This window comes from Salvia splendens, chromosome 5, assembly GCF_004379255.2.
Source record: "Salvia splendens isolate huo1 chromosome 5, SspV2, whole genome shotgun sequence".
Lineage (NCBI taxonomy): Eukaryota > Viridiplantae > Streptophyta > Magnoliopsida > Lamiales > Lamiaceae > Salvia > Salvia splendens.
In genome coordinates this window covers 7,275,128-7,293,127 of record NC_056036.1, presented here as the reverse complement: position 1 = coordinate 7,293,127, position 18,000 = coordinate 7,275,128, and the positions used below count along the sequence as shown (strand labels likewise).

General features: G+C 44.3%; 1 pseudogene; it reads right to left on the bottom strand.

Annotated features, from left to right (window-relative positions):
- Positions 1 to 6,859: 6,859 nt before the first annotated feature.
- Positions 6,860 to 17,548, bottom strand: LOC121803710 (annotated as a pseudogene).
- Between the last annotated feature and the right edge of the window lie 452 nt (positions 17,549 to 18,000).

Below are 18,000 nucleotides of genomic sequence, written 5' to 3'. Positions count from 1 at the left end.
AGGGTTAGACTCTCTCGCTCGCTCTCTAGAGATCAAATATAAAATAGCAAGTCTGTATTGTAAGCTGTAGAAAACAGATCAAGCAATGCAACTCTGCCCTCTTTTCTTCCCGTGGACGTAGATTTACCTCAGTAAATCGAACCACGTAAATTCATTGTGTCGTGATCTTTATTCTCTACCAGCATTCATCACCATCAAAAATTCGCGGATTCATCACTGGCGCCGTCTGTGGGAAACAGAGAACCAAATTTGTGATAAAGCGAATTTTTGACCCTTTTTCCACCCCAAAAAAATGCATACCAGATCACACACTACCCGTAATACCGTTCGTGATAACCGTGAGGAAGCTAGTCCAGCTCGCAGGTCTGAAAAACGGCCTCGGGAGACATCTACCTCCGGTTCTCACGAAGAAGGAACAAGCCACTCCGGGAGAGATCGCACCGAGTCTTCCCAGCAGCCCGATTTAAATGAAGCTGTCAAGCTGTTCTTGGCCGAGAAGCAGGAGGAGTTCTTAACCTTCCTGCAGAAGAGCCAACAGCCGGAGAAAACAACGGCGGATTCTCCCTCCTCATCCAGACATGAAAGTCACTACCGCAGTAGTGACGTGTCTTCCAGGAGAAAGAATCCTCAACCCCGACATGTTCCTGTTCCTCCTCGGTACCGGAACCACAGGAGAACTCCCTCTCCTCCATACCGAAGAGATGTCGGGTTCGCCATGTACGGAGCATTAAAGACTCCGTTCTCGGACGATATCACCCGAACTCCTTTGCCGCGGAACTACCGGACACCGTCAATGACTTATGACGGGCTAGTGGATCCTCATGACTTCTTGGGACGCTATCAGTATAATATGGCGAACCAGGGTCTCAATGAGGTCCACATGTGCAAGCTGTTTCCCGAGCTGCTTATCGGGAACGCAAGAAGGTGGTTCGATAGCCTCCCCCAAGGCAGCATTAGATCTTACCGAGATCTAATGGATGCTTTCCACAGGAGGTTCTTTCAGAAAGCGGAAGCCCGGATCACTTCGGCTCAGCTGCTTTCTATACGTCAAGGTCGCGACGAAAAGATCAGCGACTTCATGACGAGATTCCACAAGGAATGCCTACAAGTAGATGATCTCAACGATCTACTTGTCATTTCGGCATTCCAAAATGGAATCCTGCCCGGAGCTCTCTACAGAAAGCTCGTGGAATGCAGTCCGCAAACAGCTCAAGAGATGTGGGACATTGCGGACCAGTTCTCCCGTGCCGATGAGGCAGACCGTCGAAAACGGTCTTTAGACAGCTCATCTAGAGGAGACGAAAAGAAGCCCGATCATAGCGATCAGAGGTTTCCTCGCCGAACTCCTTTTGAAAGAATTCAAAGGGCACCGGTACAAGGCAGATTGGGGCCACGTCTCAATCCTGAGAAGCCGCCCGCTCAGTTCGTACCCTTAAACAAGTCAAGAGCGGAAATTTTCGAACTGCATTCCGATATGTTCGAAAAGCCAAGGCGGATGACGGAATCGGCCGCGCGCCGACCTCAGGATCAATATTGCTCCTTCCATCAAGACTACGGTCACGATACCGAGGAGTGCCGACATTTGGCTGCAGGTATTGATGCCCTTGTGAAAGCAGGGACGTTAAAAAAATACCAAAGCAAGCAGCCGAAAAGGAACAAAAAGCAGGGAGGTGCGAACTGCGCTCCTCAGGATCCGAAAAGGCAACAGGATCCCGAAGACGATAACGAGCCGCAATATGATGGAGTAATCCTAACTATTGACGCTCTCCCTGCCGGGAAGACTAAATCGTCTCTGAAGTCATAGAGCAGAAAAAGGCTTTTGATGAGCTCAAAAGTTATTTAGCCGAGCTTCCAATTCTCTCTGCTCCAACAGATGCCGAAGTGATTTTCTTATACTTAGCGGCATCCGATCAAACCATTAGCGCGGTGCTTGTACGAGAAGAAGGCCTAAAGCAGTTTCCCATCTACTTTACAAGCCGAGCATTAAGAGGTCCAGAAACAAGGTATCAACCTCTGGAAAAAATTGCTCTGGCGTTAGTAAATGCAGCAAGGAGACTGCGGCCATACTTCTATGCTCACAAGGTATGCGTCTTAACCGATCTGCCTCTTCGGCAAGTTTTGACCAAGCCAGAAGCATCAGGCAGAATCGCCAAATGGGCCATAGAGCTGGGAGAACACTCAATCGAGTACCTACCTCGGAAAGCCATCAAGGGACAAGCCTTGGCAGATTTTCTTGCAGAGGCCAAGTTCGATCAAGCAATTCCTGTTATTGCCGAACAGAAGAATTCTGCCAATGCCGAACTAGCACAGCCCTTGGAATCCGAAGTAGAGCCGCCGGACTGCTGGAGCGGATTCGTAGATGGAGCTTCAAACAAGATGGGAAGTGGAGCTGATATTTTACTTATCGCTCCCGACGGACACGAGGTAACCTACTCACTTCGGTTCCTATTCCCCACTACTAATAATGAAGCCGAGTACGAAGCCCTCCTGGCCGGACTCCAGTTAGCGCAAAGTCTGCTCGTCAAATCTCTCAAAGTCCATTGTGATTCACAAGTCATAGTAAATCACATGTTGGGTACAAGTGAAGCTCGTGATGAGAGAATGAAGAAGTATTTGGACAAAGCGCAAAGCATCAGCCGAAGTTTCTCCTATTTTCGGATAATCCGCATTCCCAGAGCGGAAAATAGCCGAGCAGATACTTTAAGTAAGTTGGCCTCAGATCCGAGCTCAAAGGCGGAAGAATTAATGCATCGAAGCATTGATGAAGCCGAGGTACATTCAGTATCCAGCTCGCCGAACTGGATGACGCCGATCTTGCAGTATCTGGATCAAGGACAATTGCCCGAGGATAAGAGAGAAGCTCGGAAGATCACGTGCCGAGCACTTCGGTACGAACTTCATGAAGGAGTCCTCTTTAGAAAGTCTTACCTCCAGCCGTTATTGCGGTGTGTAGGACCAGAAGAGACGGACTACATCCTCAGAGAAGTTCATGAAGGATCGTGCGGTAGCCACATCGGAGCCAGAGCTTTAGCTAAAAAAGTTCTGAGATGGGGATATTATTGGCCAACCATGATACAAGAGGCAGTGCAGCTCGTCAAGAAGTGTACGAAGTGCCAAATTCATGCAAATGTCCCAAGGATGCCGCAGACCGATCTATACACTATGCAAAGCCCTTGGCCTTTCATGCAATGGGGCATAGACATAGTGGGACCACTTCCTCAAGCTCCTCGGCAAATGAAATTCCTTATCGTTGCCGTGGACTACTTCACGAAGTGGGTGGAGGCTGAACCATTAGCTACGATAACGAGCTCAAAGGCATTGGACTTCGTCTGGAAGAACATAGTGTGCCGATTTGGCATACCCCACATCCTCATCTCAGATAACGGGACTCAGTTCACCGACAAGACGTTCAAGAATTGGTGCCAAGAGCTGAATATTCAACAGCGGTTCACTTCGGTCTCTCATCCACAAGCAAACGGACAAACGGAGGTAACAAATCGTATCCTGGTGAAAGGGTTAAAAGCTCGGTTAGAACAAGCCAAAGGACAATGGGTAGGAAATCTCCCTCAAGTCCTATGGTCCTACCGAACTACACCCACAACCTCCAACGGTGAAACTCCGTACAGTCTTGTGTACGGCACTGAAGCCGTGATTCCGGTGGAGATCGGCATACCCAGTCCCCGAACTCTAAATTTCTCGGCAGAAATGAATGACGACGGACTGAGAGCCGAGCTAGATCTTGCCGAAGAAAGAAGAGAATTGGCATGCATAAAAGCAGCCAAGTACAAGGAGCAAGTAGCCCGGTATTACAACCAAAGGGTGAAGAAGCTGCAATTTCAAGTGGGAGATCTCGTCTTGAGAAACAACGAAGTAAGCCGAGCAGAAAAGCTGGGCAAGTTCGAACCCACATGGGAAGGTCCGTATCGGGTGTCAGAAGTCCTCGGCAAAGGGTCTTACAAATTGGCTTACATGTCAGGAGAACAGGTACCCCGAACATGGCACATTTCCAACCTCAAGAAGTTCCATTTGTAAGAGACAGTCCGGTCAGTCAGTCTTGAGTCCTGTTCGGTCAATGTGCTTTCTTTGGTTTGCTTGGTCTTTGTTTGTCTATGTGCGTTTTGTCTATGTGCGTTTTGTCTATGTGCGTTTTGTCTGTCTCTGTGCGTGTCGTCTCTTACAAATGTTACTGAGGTATCTTGTTCTTCGAAGGCTGATCCCCTTCTTAGAACATATACAAGCCAACGATTGTGAGTCAAAGCTTCTAAAGAGGATACAAGACCACAATTCAGCTTAAACAAGCAGTTCGTCTAAAACGAGCTGCAATAAGCCAACGATTGTGAGTCAAAGCTTCTAAAGAGGATACAAGACCACAATTCAGCTTAAACAAGCAGTTCGTCTGAAACGAGCTGCAATAAGCCAACGATTGTGAGTCAAAGCTTCTAAAGAGGATACAAGACCACAATTCAGCTTAAACAAGCAGTTCGTCTGAAACGAGCTGCAATAAGCCAACGATTGTGAGTCAAAGCTTCTAAAGAGGATACAAGACCACAATTCAGCTTAAACAAGCAGTTCGTCTGAAACGAGCTGCAATAAGCCAACGATTGTGAAGTCAAAGCTTCTAAAGAAGATACAAGACCGCAATTCAGCTTAAGAATCAAGCACTTCGTCTGAAACGAACTGCAACGAAAGTCCGATTCTCGCGATAAAACTTGCCTGAATTAGGACAAGGGAAAGTCCGATCCACGCGATAAAACTCGCCGAATTAGGACAAGGGAAAGTCCGATCCCCAAATTAGGACAACGGAAAGTCCGATCCGAGCGATAAAACTCGCCGAATTAGGACACAAGACGAGTCCGGTCAAAGATGTTTATTTCATCAGACCAAAGACGAGTCCGGTCAAAGATGTTTATTTCATCAGACCAAAGACGAGTCCGGTCAAAGATGTTTATTTCATCAGACCAAAGACGAGTCCGGTCAAAGAAGAGTTCACTTCATAAGACCGAGGACAAACATCAACTTACCCCGTACCTTTATCCAGAATGCCGAAGTGATTCACTTCGCTTTCCGGGGGGGGGTAGTGATGGAGTACGTACTAAACAAGCCCAACAGCAGTAAAGCCCATCAGCCTAAAGCCCAAGAAAGAGTATCAGTTCGGCATGACTAAAGAGTATCAGTCCGGCATGACTAAAGAAGTTCAGTTCGGCACAACCAAAGAGTTCGGCCCCAGCCTACAGCTCGGTAAAAGCCAACCAATCAAACTCTGCTCTCAGGTCGGCATCAAGCTCTACTCTCAGATCGGCAAAAGCTGCTCGGCAATAATTCAGCAGTTCGGTCTCAGTATTCGACCGAACTAGGAGATAGTGGACTCATGCAGGATTTCCACCTCCACTACACCCACGATCTATTTAGTGGTGTCAAGCAGTCATTAACTCATGCAGGATAGTGGACCCATGCAAGATCGCCACGATCTCTACGACATCCACTACCTAGTAAATGGTGCTGCATGCCACGATCTTGGTCCTTTGTATAAATAGAACCTAGATCAGATAGATAGGGTTAGACTCTCTCGCTCGCTCTCTAGAGATCAAATATAAAATAGCAAGTCTGTATTGTAAGCTGTAGAAAACAGATCAAGCAATGCAACTCTGCCCTCTTTTCTTCCCGTGGACGTAGATTTACCTCAGTAAATCGAACCACGTAAATTCATTGTGTCGTGATCTTTATTCTCTACCAGCATTCATCACCATCAAAAATTTAGGGTATTAAAAATTTTCATAAAGAAGCTCGTTAATATATTTTTGGGTTTGACTGAAAATGTTATAGGAGTTTCTAACTTACTTTATTTTTAACTACATGGGCCTATATGTAGTGAATTGAAGGCTGAGTGATTGGTTGAGCTCTAGCCGCCGAAATAACTTTGGTAGTCCTAATTAAAGTGTCATTTTAGTCTCTAGTGTCATTTTATCTTAACATATATACCATAGTAAATGTGCTTTGGTAAAATCCTAGAGGATGTCGGTTCAAAATCCAGTTATCTTGTACTCCCTCCATTTTACTAAAGTTGAGGCGGAATTTTTGGGCACGGAGTCTAAGAAAGGGATGTTGGGTATGTTAAATAAATAGTTAAAAAGTAAAAGAGAAGAAAAGGTAGAGAGAAGAAAGTATAAAGTGAATAAAGTAGAGAGAATAAAGTAAGAGAGAGTAAAGTAAGAGAGAGAAAAAAGTTACTATATATGGAAATGACTCAACTATGAAGAAACTTCTCGAAATGGAAAAATGACTCAACTATAGTGAAACGGAGGGAGTATTTTTTTTCCTCGTACTCAGTGAACACATGTGAAATAAATTTAACATAAACAAGTTTTGTTCTCCCAATTGTGAATTAATAAACAATATAACAACAAATTAATTGAATGTTAATTACAAAATATTTTATATTATTAGTAATTATTTATTTTTATAAAAACAAGTAAATTTAAGATATTAACTGCATCAAAATTTTAAAAACAACTATATATGATAATAATAATAATAATAATAATAATAATAATAATAATAATAATAATAATCAAACGTAGTTAACAATCATTAACAAAATCAATATAAAACTAAAAATAATCATAAATTGAAGGACTTAATCATAAAAAATAGAAAAGTTCAGGAACTTTTATTCATCATTCCTTTCTCCATGGAGTATATACGAATGTCATGTTCTCTTCGGGAACATCAATCACAATTACATTATTGAGATGGGGAAAAATAATCAAAATAACATGAAAAAATAACGAATTTCAATACCAAAATTCAAAAAATGAAGTAGAACCCTCAAATAAAAAAAACTACTTCATCATCATCGTCATCATTTGATATAAAAGTTGGATCCATTATTGGCATCGTTGTTATTGTTGTTGCTACTATTGTTGTTAGTAGACGTAGGCGAACCGCCTATGATGGAGGTGATGGCTGCAGCCAATGCTGCAGTAAAATTAGGATCATTAGCCTGAACTGAATTTGAAGAAGTGTCATTATTAGTCTGCCCTAATTGATTAGTTGATGCATGTAAATTTTGCAATTGCTGATTGTTTTGATCCATTTCTTGAGACATTTGTAGACCGGAAAATTGGGATTGGTTATACAATGCCTGGCCTAAGAGCTGTGGCAGCAAGGCCGGGGCCGGTGGTGTAGGAAAGGGGATCGGAGCTCGGGGAAATTGCAAGGGATTCGGGGATTTCGTTAGGTCTAATGTAACCGTGGGAAAGGGCGCGGAGGTGGAGATAGTGGCCATGTTGGTGGAGCAAGGGAGGAGGAAACTCGAGTTTATTAAGCCATCCTCACTCGGCATTGAGCCGGAGAGGAGCATTCTTGCAGCCGATAAGGTCGTGGACACCATAGCCATAGCTGTTGGCGGCAACGGATGGTTGTGGTGCCCCTCGTATGTCGTTATGAGAATGCTTCTATCCTCCGCGCATCTTTGCACCTACATAATTAATAATAAATGATAAAAAAAAACAAAATTTTGAAAAACAAACAAACAAAAAGTTGTTTTGGGAAACGAACTTGTTTCCTAACTGGACAACCCACTGCCATGGTGCAACGATAGTATGCACGAGGGCACGGGTTTCCCTTTGCTATCTTTTGACCATATTTCCTCCACTGAAATCCATCATTCATCTGTCATTTCACGTTTAAAAAGTCAAATTAAGCGCTATTCTCCTATTCATCCCTTAGATCATTTATTCTTCTTAATATGGGCCGTTAGATCTCATTCATCAACGGTCCAGATGATCTGCATTATTACACTATAATGGTGCATTATTAGTCGGTGTGCATTATTCAACTGAAAATCTGCATTATTACACAATAATGGTGCATTATTAGTCGGTGTGCATTATTCAACTGAAAATCTGCATTATTAAATGACACGTGACACCAATCTAACCGTCGGATGACAAAATCGTGGGGCTGAGATTAAAAAGAACAAAGAACAAAAGATACAAAAAGGAAATGAATACATCTATATATATATATATATATATATATATATATATATATATATATATATATATATATATATATATATATATATATATAGGGCCCTCAGAGTGGGCCCTAACAGAAACCCGGGCTTTCCGAATGGTGGCCTCAGTGGCCTGATCGACACTGTTGGAAGAAGCAGAATGAGTGAGAATTTTGTGTTAAGGGCTTAGATTCCCGTCGTCAGCCGGGCCTTCAGGCGAAGAAATGTCGCAGGCATTAGCCCTGGTATCGACAAATTGTCGATGCATTGACGATGAACCATTTCCATGAATGTTTTGCTGTTTTTCTTGAATGAATTTTTGCATATGCATTTTGATGAATCCGCGAATTTCTGATGTTAGTGAATGCAGGAAAATACAGATCACGACACAAAGAATTTACGTGGTTCGATTTACTGAAGTAAATCTACGTCCACGGGAAGAAAAGAGGGCAGAGTTGTATTGCTTGATCTGTTTTCTACAGCTTACAAATACAAACTTGCTATATGGTGTTTTATCTCTAGAGAGCTTAACCCTTTTCTATCTGATCTAAGTTCTATTTATACATTGAACTAAGGTCGTGGTTTGCAGCCCCACTAACAAGATCGTGGGTGAGCAATAACTGCTCAATAACTGCTTCGTACCATTAAATAGATCGTGGGTATAGCGGAGGTCGTGGAGGCCTTTCATGAGTCCACTAACTCCTAGTTCGGTCGAATGCTGAAACCGAACTGCTGGACTTTACCGATCAGCTCTTGCCGATCTGAGAGGAGAGCTTGACTGGTCGGCTTTTACCGAGCTGTAGGCTGAGTCCGAACTCTTTGGTCGAGCCGAACTCTTTGGTGCCGAACAGATACTCTTTCTTGGGCTCTGGGCTGATGGGCCGTCACTGTTATTGGGCTTGCCATTAGGGTTTAGTTCGTACCCCATCACTACCCCCCCCCGAAAAGCGAAGTGAATCACTTCGGCGAGGTGAGTCACTTCGGCATTCTGGATAATGGTAAGGGGGAGGCTGACGTCAGGGGACGTGCCTTGCGCGTGCCTGCATTAAATGCGACAGTAAAATCCGGCCGTTGAATCCTGAAAAGGTGGGATTCGAAACGGCGCAACGATCTCGAAATCTTTCCCGAATCTGATAAATATGCTCTTTCTTCCTCATTTGAACACCTTTGCTGTTGCGTCTTCTGTACTCTCTCTTTCTCGAGAAATTTTCTTCCGCTTTCAAGAGCTTCTTCAGACTTTCTTCACCTTCAAAAAGTAAGAAAAATGTCTTCTTCTTCTTCGGAGTCGGGTAGCGGTAGGAAAGGGGATAAGGGGTCTTCTGGCCGGAAAGAGTCCGGGGAGAAGACCGTAGAGTATTTCCATAGTATTTTGAGTAAGGATACTGTGATATCCCTACCCGAAAAATACTTTTTTCCTGGGGGGAAGGCGGTGGTACCTGACGGTGATCATAGGGCTGACTCCCCGCCGGAGGGGTACGCCACCGTGTACGAGGCCTGCTTAGAATGCGGGCTTCGTTTCCCCCTCCCTTCTGCCTTTATAGATTTACTAGATTTTTTTCAGCTTCCTTTAGGCCAAGTGACTCCGAACTCTTGGAGGCACTTGTCGGCCTTCGCTGCCGAACTCCGTAGGTTAGGAAGGGATTTGTCTTTGAAGGCGATCCTTAAATTCTTTCAATTTAAGAGGAAGGGGTCTTGGTTTTACTTGATCCCTTTACAGCCCTTTAGGGCCTTTTGTAAAACGAAGTGGCCGAAGTGGCAAAATCGCTTCTTCTACTATGATAGGACCGCGGCTCCTAGTTTTCCCTGGAGAGGGCCGGAGTCCGTTATCCGTCATCCTCGGCCTGAACCGTTGGACGAGCTCGATGGCGAGCTCAACAAGATTCCCATAGTTAGGAAACAATACACGGAGTCTGAGCTCGTCAAGGGCGACGTCGTGTTCGACATCTCGTCTTCGGACGAAGAAGCCGAGGGTGAGGATTTCTCTTTATCTTTACGCTCTACTGCTTTAACGAAGAAGATCTGACTTTGCTTTCTTGCTTTTTGGCAGTGTACATGCTGAGTAAAGCTAGCCGCAAATCTTCGGAGTCCAAGGAGCCGGAGAGGCCGAAAACCACCAGCTCGGCGTCTGATGCCGAGAGGACTCCGAAAAGGCAAAAAACCTCTTCGGATCCGAAGAAGCCGGAGTCGACTTCGGCAAAGGGGAAGGGGAAGGCCCAGAAGCCCCCGAGAGCGCCAGAGAAAGATGTGGTCTTGGCGCCTCCTTCGGAACATATCTGTGAGCCGTTTTTATGGCCCACGGACTTCGCCGAGGTGAATTCTCTTCTTGATTTTCTGGCCTTGCTTTTTTCCTGTATTTTTTGTGGCCCCTTTGTTGACTTTTTTCTTTATTCATTTTCAGAGGAACGATATGCTCTCCAAGCTTGTCGCCGTCGAACTCTCCAAAGCGTCCAATGACTATGCTGAGATGCAGAGGAAGTTGGCGGCTGCTTGTCATCGGGCCGAACAGGCTGAGGCTAACTTTGAGAAGGCCAGAGCTGCTAGGATTTCGGCCCAGGATGAAGCTCAGTTTGCCAAAAACCAGCTCGTCATCCAGCGGGAGCAGACGAAACGGAGGGATGCTGCTGCCGTGGTTGCCCAAGGGGAGGCTCTCCGTGTTTACACGGAGAAACTCTTTTTGAGCAGCCAGTTCTCGGCCTTTGTCGGTAGTCTGGTAAGGCTAATTGCCGATAAGGGCGAGCAGGGGGCCGACGTCGTGCTGCCTCTGTACAGCCGAGAGATAGCAGCTCGGCTTCAGAATCTGCCGCTCCTTGAGGAGCTCGCTTCATCCTCGGTCCTGCTTTCTGCAGACCGAGTCCGGAGTTGTCGAGCTGATCGGGACGAGAACCTGGAGGCTATCTTTGCCTCCGTGGGACCCGTTTCACCCGCTTCGACTTACAACGGAGAGGGTGAGGCCGAGCCGCTGGAGCTGGAGGCCGAAGTCGAGCGGGCCGGGCATCCGGAGAAGGAAGCCGATCAGGAGGCGGAGGTGAGGCCGGCAGGATGCGAGGCCGAGGCTGAGGTAGCTCAGGAGAAAGAAGCTGAACCAGACCAAGGAGCCGGAGACGAAGCTGGCGGAGTATGATTTCGTCTCCCTTCTCTTAGTCTAATTTCTTCCTTGTGAAATGGCCTTGAAGCCCTCCTAGTGTAAAAAATTTTCCTTGTGAATGAAAAATTCTCTACACTTGTCTTCGTATAGCTTTTCGTACTCGCCTTTATTCCTGTTGTATTTTACTATCTGCTCGGTACAGCTGCCGAACTAATATAGCTGCTTTGTACTCAAGGAGATGGAGATACTTCACTGGAAACGGCTGTACTCTTCGGCTTTAGACGAAGCTGAGAAAAGAGCTATAGCCGATCAGACGAAGAATGACGAGCTTCTGGCTCGTTTAGTGAAGCTGGATGCCGATAATAAGGACTTAGAGTCCGATAAGAAGGATCTGGAGGCCGAGCTGAATACGACCATTGCTGAGAGGACTGCGTACGAGGATTACATCCGTGTGCGCGGGGGAGTGACCATATCAGATGCTCAGAGTCGAGTTGACGAACTGTGGGAGGAATATCATGTACTCCGGAGGAACAATGCGCTGGAGAGCTCGGCTTGCCAACAAGTTGTGACATCACTGCGGCGTTGGGCTTCTCGGTACAACATTGTTCTTTCTCGGCGCCCCTCCATAGAAAGATTCCTTCGGCATATCGTGCCAACAGATGCTCGCACTCCAGATCAAACCTCTGGTTCCCTTGTTCAAAATCCTACTCCAAGTCAACAACGAACTCCGGATCAGCCGGAAACGTCAAGACGAGAACGGGCTCAGGGGCAACCGGAATCGTCAAGACAGGGACGGACTGAAAGTCGCCGAGGAGTTGTGACTATGAGCGAGCAAGATCAGCAGATGCTTATTGCAGAGACTCTTCATCGCCGAGGTGTTAGGACTTCTCGGGCTCGGGGAAGAGGCGTTGGGTCGAGGATAGCATCTCGTCAACCTGCTTATTCTTCATCTGCTCGGAACAACCGAACTCGGCTTCCAGAGGATTTTGCAGATAGGTGGCTTAACTTCAGCAACCCTGGACAGTAGAATAGTCCTTTGTAATAGCGTAACGCCATTTTGTAGGGTAGCGGAGTTGTATGCCGAACAAGATTTGAAAAATGAAATTTTGTTTTCGCTTCTAACACTGTATTTACAGCTTAGCGAAAAAATTTCATCGTACTTGTCCTCGGTCTTATGAAGTAAACTTCTTTGACCGGACTTGGTCCTTGGTCTTATGAAGTAAACTTCTTTGACCGGACTCGTCTTTGGTCTGATGAAATAAACATCTTTGACCGGACTCGTCTTTGGTCTGATGAAATAAACATCTTTGACCGGACTCGTCTTTGGTCTGATGAAATAAACATCTTTGACCGGACTCGTCTTGGGTCTGATGAAATAAACATCTTTGACCGGACTCGTCTTTGGTCTGATGAAATAAACATCTTTGACCGGACTCGTCTTTGGTCTGATGAAATAAACATCTTTGACCGGACTCGTCCTTGGTCTGATGAAATAAACATCTTTGACCGGACTCGTCTTTGGTCTGATGAAATAAACATCTTTGACCGGACTCGTCCTTGTGTTCTAATTTGGCGATTTTTGTCGCCGGGATCGAACTTTCCCTTGTCCTAATTCGGCGAGTTTTATCGCGTGGATCGGACTTTCCCAGTTAACCGAAGTGGTCTTATGCAGTAAACCTCTTTGACTAGACATGGTCGTCCTCGGTCTTATGAGGTAAACTTCTTTGACCGAACTTGGTCGTCCTAATTCGGCGAGGTTTATCGCGTGGATCGGACTTTCCCTTATTGCAGTTCGTTTCAGACGAAGTGCTTATTTCTTAAGCCGAATTGTGGTCTTGTATATTCCTGAGAAGCTTGGACTCACAATCGTTGGCTTATTGCAGTTCGTTTCAGACGAAGTGCTTATTTCTTAAGCCGAATTGTGGTCTTGTATCTTCCTGAGAAGCTTGGACTCACAGTCGTTGGCTTGTTGCAGTTCGTTTCAGACGGACTGCTTGTTAAGCTGAATTGTGGTCTTGTATCCTCTTTAGAAGCTTTGACTCAACAATCGTTGGCTTATTGCAGTTCGTTTCAGACGGACTGCTTGTTAAGCTGAATTGTGGTCTTGTATCCTCTTTAGAAGCTTTGACTCAACAATCGTTGGCTTATTGCAGTTCGTTTCAGACGGACTGCTTGTTAAGCTGAATTGTGGTCTTGTATCCTCTTTAGAAGCTTTGACTCAACAATCGTTGGCTTATTGCAGTTCGTTTCAGACGAACTGCTTGTTTAAGCTGAATTGTGGTCTTGTATCCTCTTTAGAAGCTTTGACTCACAATCGTTGGCTTGTATATGTTCTAAGAAGGGGATCAGCCTTCGAAGAACAAGATACCTCAGTAACATTTGTAAGAGACGACACGCACAGAGACAGACAAAACACACAGACAAAACGCACAGAGACAAACAAAGACCAAGCAAACCAAAGAAAGCACATTGACCGAACAGGACTCAAGACTGACTGACTGACCGGACTGTCTCTTACAAATGGAACTTTTTGAGGTTGGAAACGTACCATGTTCGGGGTACTTGTGCTCCTGACACGCGAGTCAATTTGTAAGACCCTTTGCCGAGGACTTCTGACACCCGATATGGACCTTCCCATGTGGGTTCGAGTTCGCCCAGCTTTTCTGCTCGGCTTACTTCGTTGTTTCTCAAGACGAGATCTCCCACTTGAAATTGCAGCTTTTTCACCCTTTGGTTAAAATACCGGGCTACTTGCTGCTTGTACTTGGCTGCTTTTATGCAGGCCAATTCTCTTCTTTCTTCGGCAAGATCTAGTTCGGCTCTCAGTCCGTCACCATTCATTTCTGAGGAGAAATTGAGTTCGGGGACTGGGTATGCCGATCTCAACCGAAATCACGGCTTCAGTGCCGTACACCATCGAGTTCGGCTCCGGTGGGACTTCGGTCATTTCGCCTGCCTCTGACTCCGGCTGCTGTGATTGCTATGCTTGATGGTGCCGAACTGATTGCTCGGCACTTTTAAGCGCAATCTGCGAACACACTTGCTCTTTTTCGATCACCTCGGATGACCGCTATCCCTCCTTTGGTGGGGAAGGTGTTCGGCGAGGAAGCCTCTGATCGCTATGATCGGGCTTCTTTTTGTCTTCTCTAGATGAGCTGTCTAAAGACCGTTTTCGACGGTCTGCCTCATCGGCACGAGAAAACTTGTCCGCAATGTCCCACATCTCTTGAGCTGTTTGCGGACTGCATTCCACGAGCTTTCTGTAGAGAGCTCCGGGCAGGATTCCATTTTGGAATGCCGAAATGACAAGTAGATCATTGAGATTATCTACTTGTAGGCATTCCTCGTGGAATCTCGTCAGGAAGTCGCTGATCTTTTCGTCGCGACCTTGACGTATAGAAAGCAGCTGAGCCGAAGTAATCCGGGCTTCCGCTTTCTGAAAAAACCTCCTGCTGGCGTTCCCGATGAGCAGCTCGGGGAACAGCTTGCACATATGGACCTCATTGAGACCCTGGTTCGCCATATTATACTGATAGCGTCCCAGGAAGTCATGAGGATCCACCAACCCGTCATAAGTCATTGACGGAGTTCGGTAGTTCTGTGGCAAGGAAGTTCGGGTGATATCGTCCGAGAACGGAGTCTTCAATGCTCCGTACATGGCGAACCCGACACCTCTTCGGTATGGAGGAGATGGAGTTCTCCTGTGATTCCGGTACCGAGGAGGAACAGGAACATGTCGGGGTTGAGGATTCTTCTTCCTGGAAGACACGGCACTACTGCGGTAGCGACTTTCATGTCTGGATGAGGAAGGAGAATCCACCGTTTTCGTCTTCGGCTCTTGGCTCTTTTGCAGGAAGGCTAAGAACTCATCCTGCTTCTCAGCCAAGAACAGCTTGACAACCTCATTCAAATCAGGCTGCTGGGAAGACTCGGTGTGTGGACCTTTTGAGCGGCTTGTTCCTTCATCGTGAAAACTGGAAGTAGATGTCTCCCGAGGCTGTTTTCCGGACCAGCGGGCTGGACTAGCTTCCTCATGGTTTTCACGAACGGTATTACGGGTAGTGTGTGATCTGGTATGCATTTTTTTTTTTTTTTTGGGGTGGAAAAAGGGTCAAAAATTCGCTTTATCACAAATTTGGTTCTCTGTTTCCCACAGACGGCGCCAGTGATGAATCCGCGAATTTCTGATGTTAGTGAATGCAGGAAAATACAGATCACGACACAAAGAATTTACGTGGTTCGATTTACTGAAGTAAATCTACGTCCACGGGAAGAAAAGAGGGCAGAGTTGTATTGCTTGATCTGTTTTCTACAGCTTACAAATACAAACTTGCTATATGGTGTTTTATCTCTAGAGAGCTTAACCCTTTTCTATCTGATCTAAGTTCTATTTATACATTGAACTAAGGTCGTGGTTTGCAGCCCCACTAACAAGATCGTGGGTGAGCAATAACTGCTCAATAACTGCTTCGTACCACTAAATAGATCGTGGGTATAGCGGAGGTCGTGGAGGCCTTTCATGAGTCCACTAACTCCTAGTTCGGTCGAATGCTGAAACCGAACTGCTGGACTTTACCGATCAGCTCTTGCCGATCTGAGAGGAGAGCTTGACTGGTCGGCTTTTACCGAGCTGTAGGCTGAGTCCGAACTCTTTGGTCGAGCCGAACTCTTTGGTGCCGAACAGATACTCTTTCTTGGGCTCTGGGCTGATGGGCCGTCACTGTTATTGGGCTTGCCATTAGGGTTTAGTTCGTACCCCATCACATTTGCAAGCCATTGTATTTGTTCGTGGCTTGAGCTAGCGTCTCCTTCAAATCCTCATTCTCTGAGTTCAATCTTTTTAGCTCGGATTTGAGAATCCCTATCTGCAACATTCACACACATATTTTTTAGTGTTTACATTATTATACTCACACTATGTACTAGTGTAGTGTTTGGTGTTTTGTCGGTGTTGGTGCTGGAATAAAAATAAATAAATCTAATTGTAGATGTTATGAAAGTACTCACTTCATCCACAATTAAATAATCCATTTTGACTAAAAATAAAAAAATAAAATAAAATAAAACAAATGGGTTATATAATTGTAGACACTCCAAAATAGTAAAATGGGTTAAGAAGGAAATAGTAGAATTCTCTAGAATTGTGTAGTACAAAATGCAGATACTTTGTAGTAGTTGAATTATCAAGATTATATAGAATTCTCTAGATATTTATATAGAAAAATTTAGATATATTACAATTTTGCATAATAAGAAGTAAAAGCATTCTAAATTTGTCCAAATCATCATATCTCTTCAATCCCTTTTATACACTATCTTCTTAAATATTTCCGTCCTCCCACACATTACTTATACATTCTCCCACCTCAGTTTTGAGATCGGAATTAGAAAAAGTCCGGCCTTTATTGAGCTGATCGCCACCGTTGTTCGCTGTGAGAAGGAAGAGTTCAGTCTGTAAAAATATTTTTACTTAGAAAATAGGACTAGCATTCGATTAAATGCATTAAACATAATCACAATGCAATCTCGTCAATAGTAATCCTAATCTTTCTACAGCATTCATAATGCAACAACAATATATTAAAGCATTGATCCATCACAATTTATTCAATACATATAACTATTGTAATAATGAGCTATAAAATGAAAAAACTATGATCAACAATCATAAATTTGTAAGCTTATTACTCCACTCAGTCACACCTAAGATATATATACACTTTCCTTTTTAGTTGTTCCAAATAAGATGACATAATAGAAAAGTCATTTTTTTATTTTGGGCGTTCCAAGTAGAGTCATTTCTTTATTTTGTGTGTTGGTGGAGAGAATAAAGTAGAAATAAAGGGGTTTTTATTTTTAGTAATGGGATTTTATGCAGAGGAAGTATCTTTTTTTATTTAATTAAATATATTTTTTTAATTTTCGTGCTGAAAAGAAATGTCTTCGACATTCACATTTTCTCTCTCCAACTACAACTAATAAAATCTCATGAGGACTAAGAAATGTGTTATCTAATTTTATAAACATAAAATGCATATATGCAAACTTACAATGACGCTGAAATCCGAGATTGAAGAAGGTTCGGTGGTGTATAAATGTGTAGAAGCGCCGCCTCCGCCTCCGTCTCCACCACCACCGTCGTGGCAATCTTTCTTCTTATCGGAGAAAAAGTCCATTTCATCCATGACGACTTTCCCCTTATCACTCACATTCTCATCTGCTTGATCGCAGCGCAGGTTAAAAGGGAACTGGACATTGGTCGAAGGCAGCGGTGATCTAGTAGAGTCCAAGGATGAAAGTCGCGGCAGCGGCGGTGGTGGCGGATGATTAATTATTGGTATCAAATGAGAGTCCACTTTTTATAATTTTGGCAATATATAGAGTCTTTGCTACTGACTCGCCCGTAAAAAGCGAGGGTTTTTAAAGAATATTCAGTCAGTACACATCTATTTTAAGCACTTTCCTACTACTTTTTTATTGTACGGTTTATATTAGGGTTTTACATCGTTTGATATCAAAATACTAGAATAATCTACAAATAATATAGTTAAGAATATTAATTAGAATTTAGTCCGGATTCTTAATTTCGTTTGATTGCTGCCTATATATTTGGGTGTGTGATTTGATATGCAATGACGTGTGCTGATAATATCGTAGTCCAAGCTTAGAAATCTTGGTTTCTCTTCAGTTTGAGTTCAGTTTCAACTGTTTGTGCTAAAAGATTGTACAAATAAATATGTATTGATGAATAACGAAATTGTTTTCCACTGCAGTCCTCTCCTTCATGGTCTAATTTTTGTTTTCCACTGCAGACCTTTCTATTATGGTCTAGTTTTAATTTGTTTGAATAAAACAAAGGTTGAGAAATTTTATTAGGGTTTAAATGGTAATTACATTA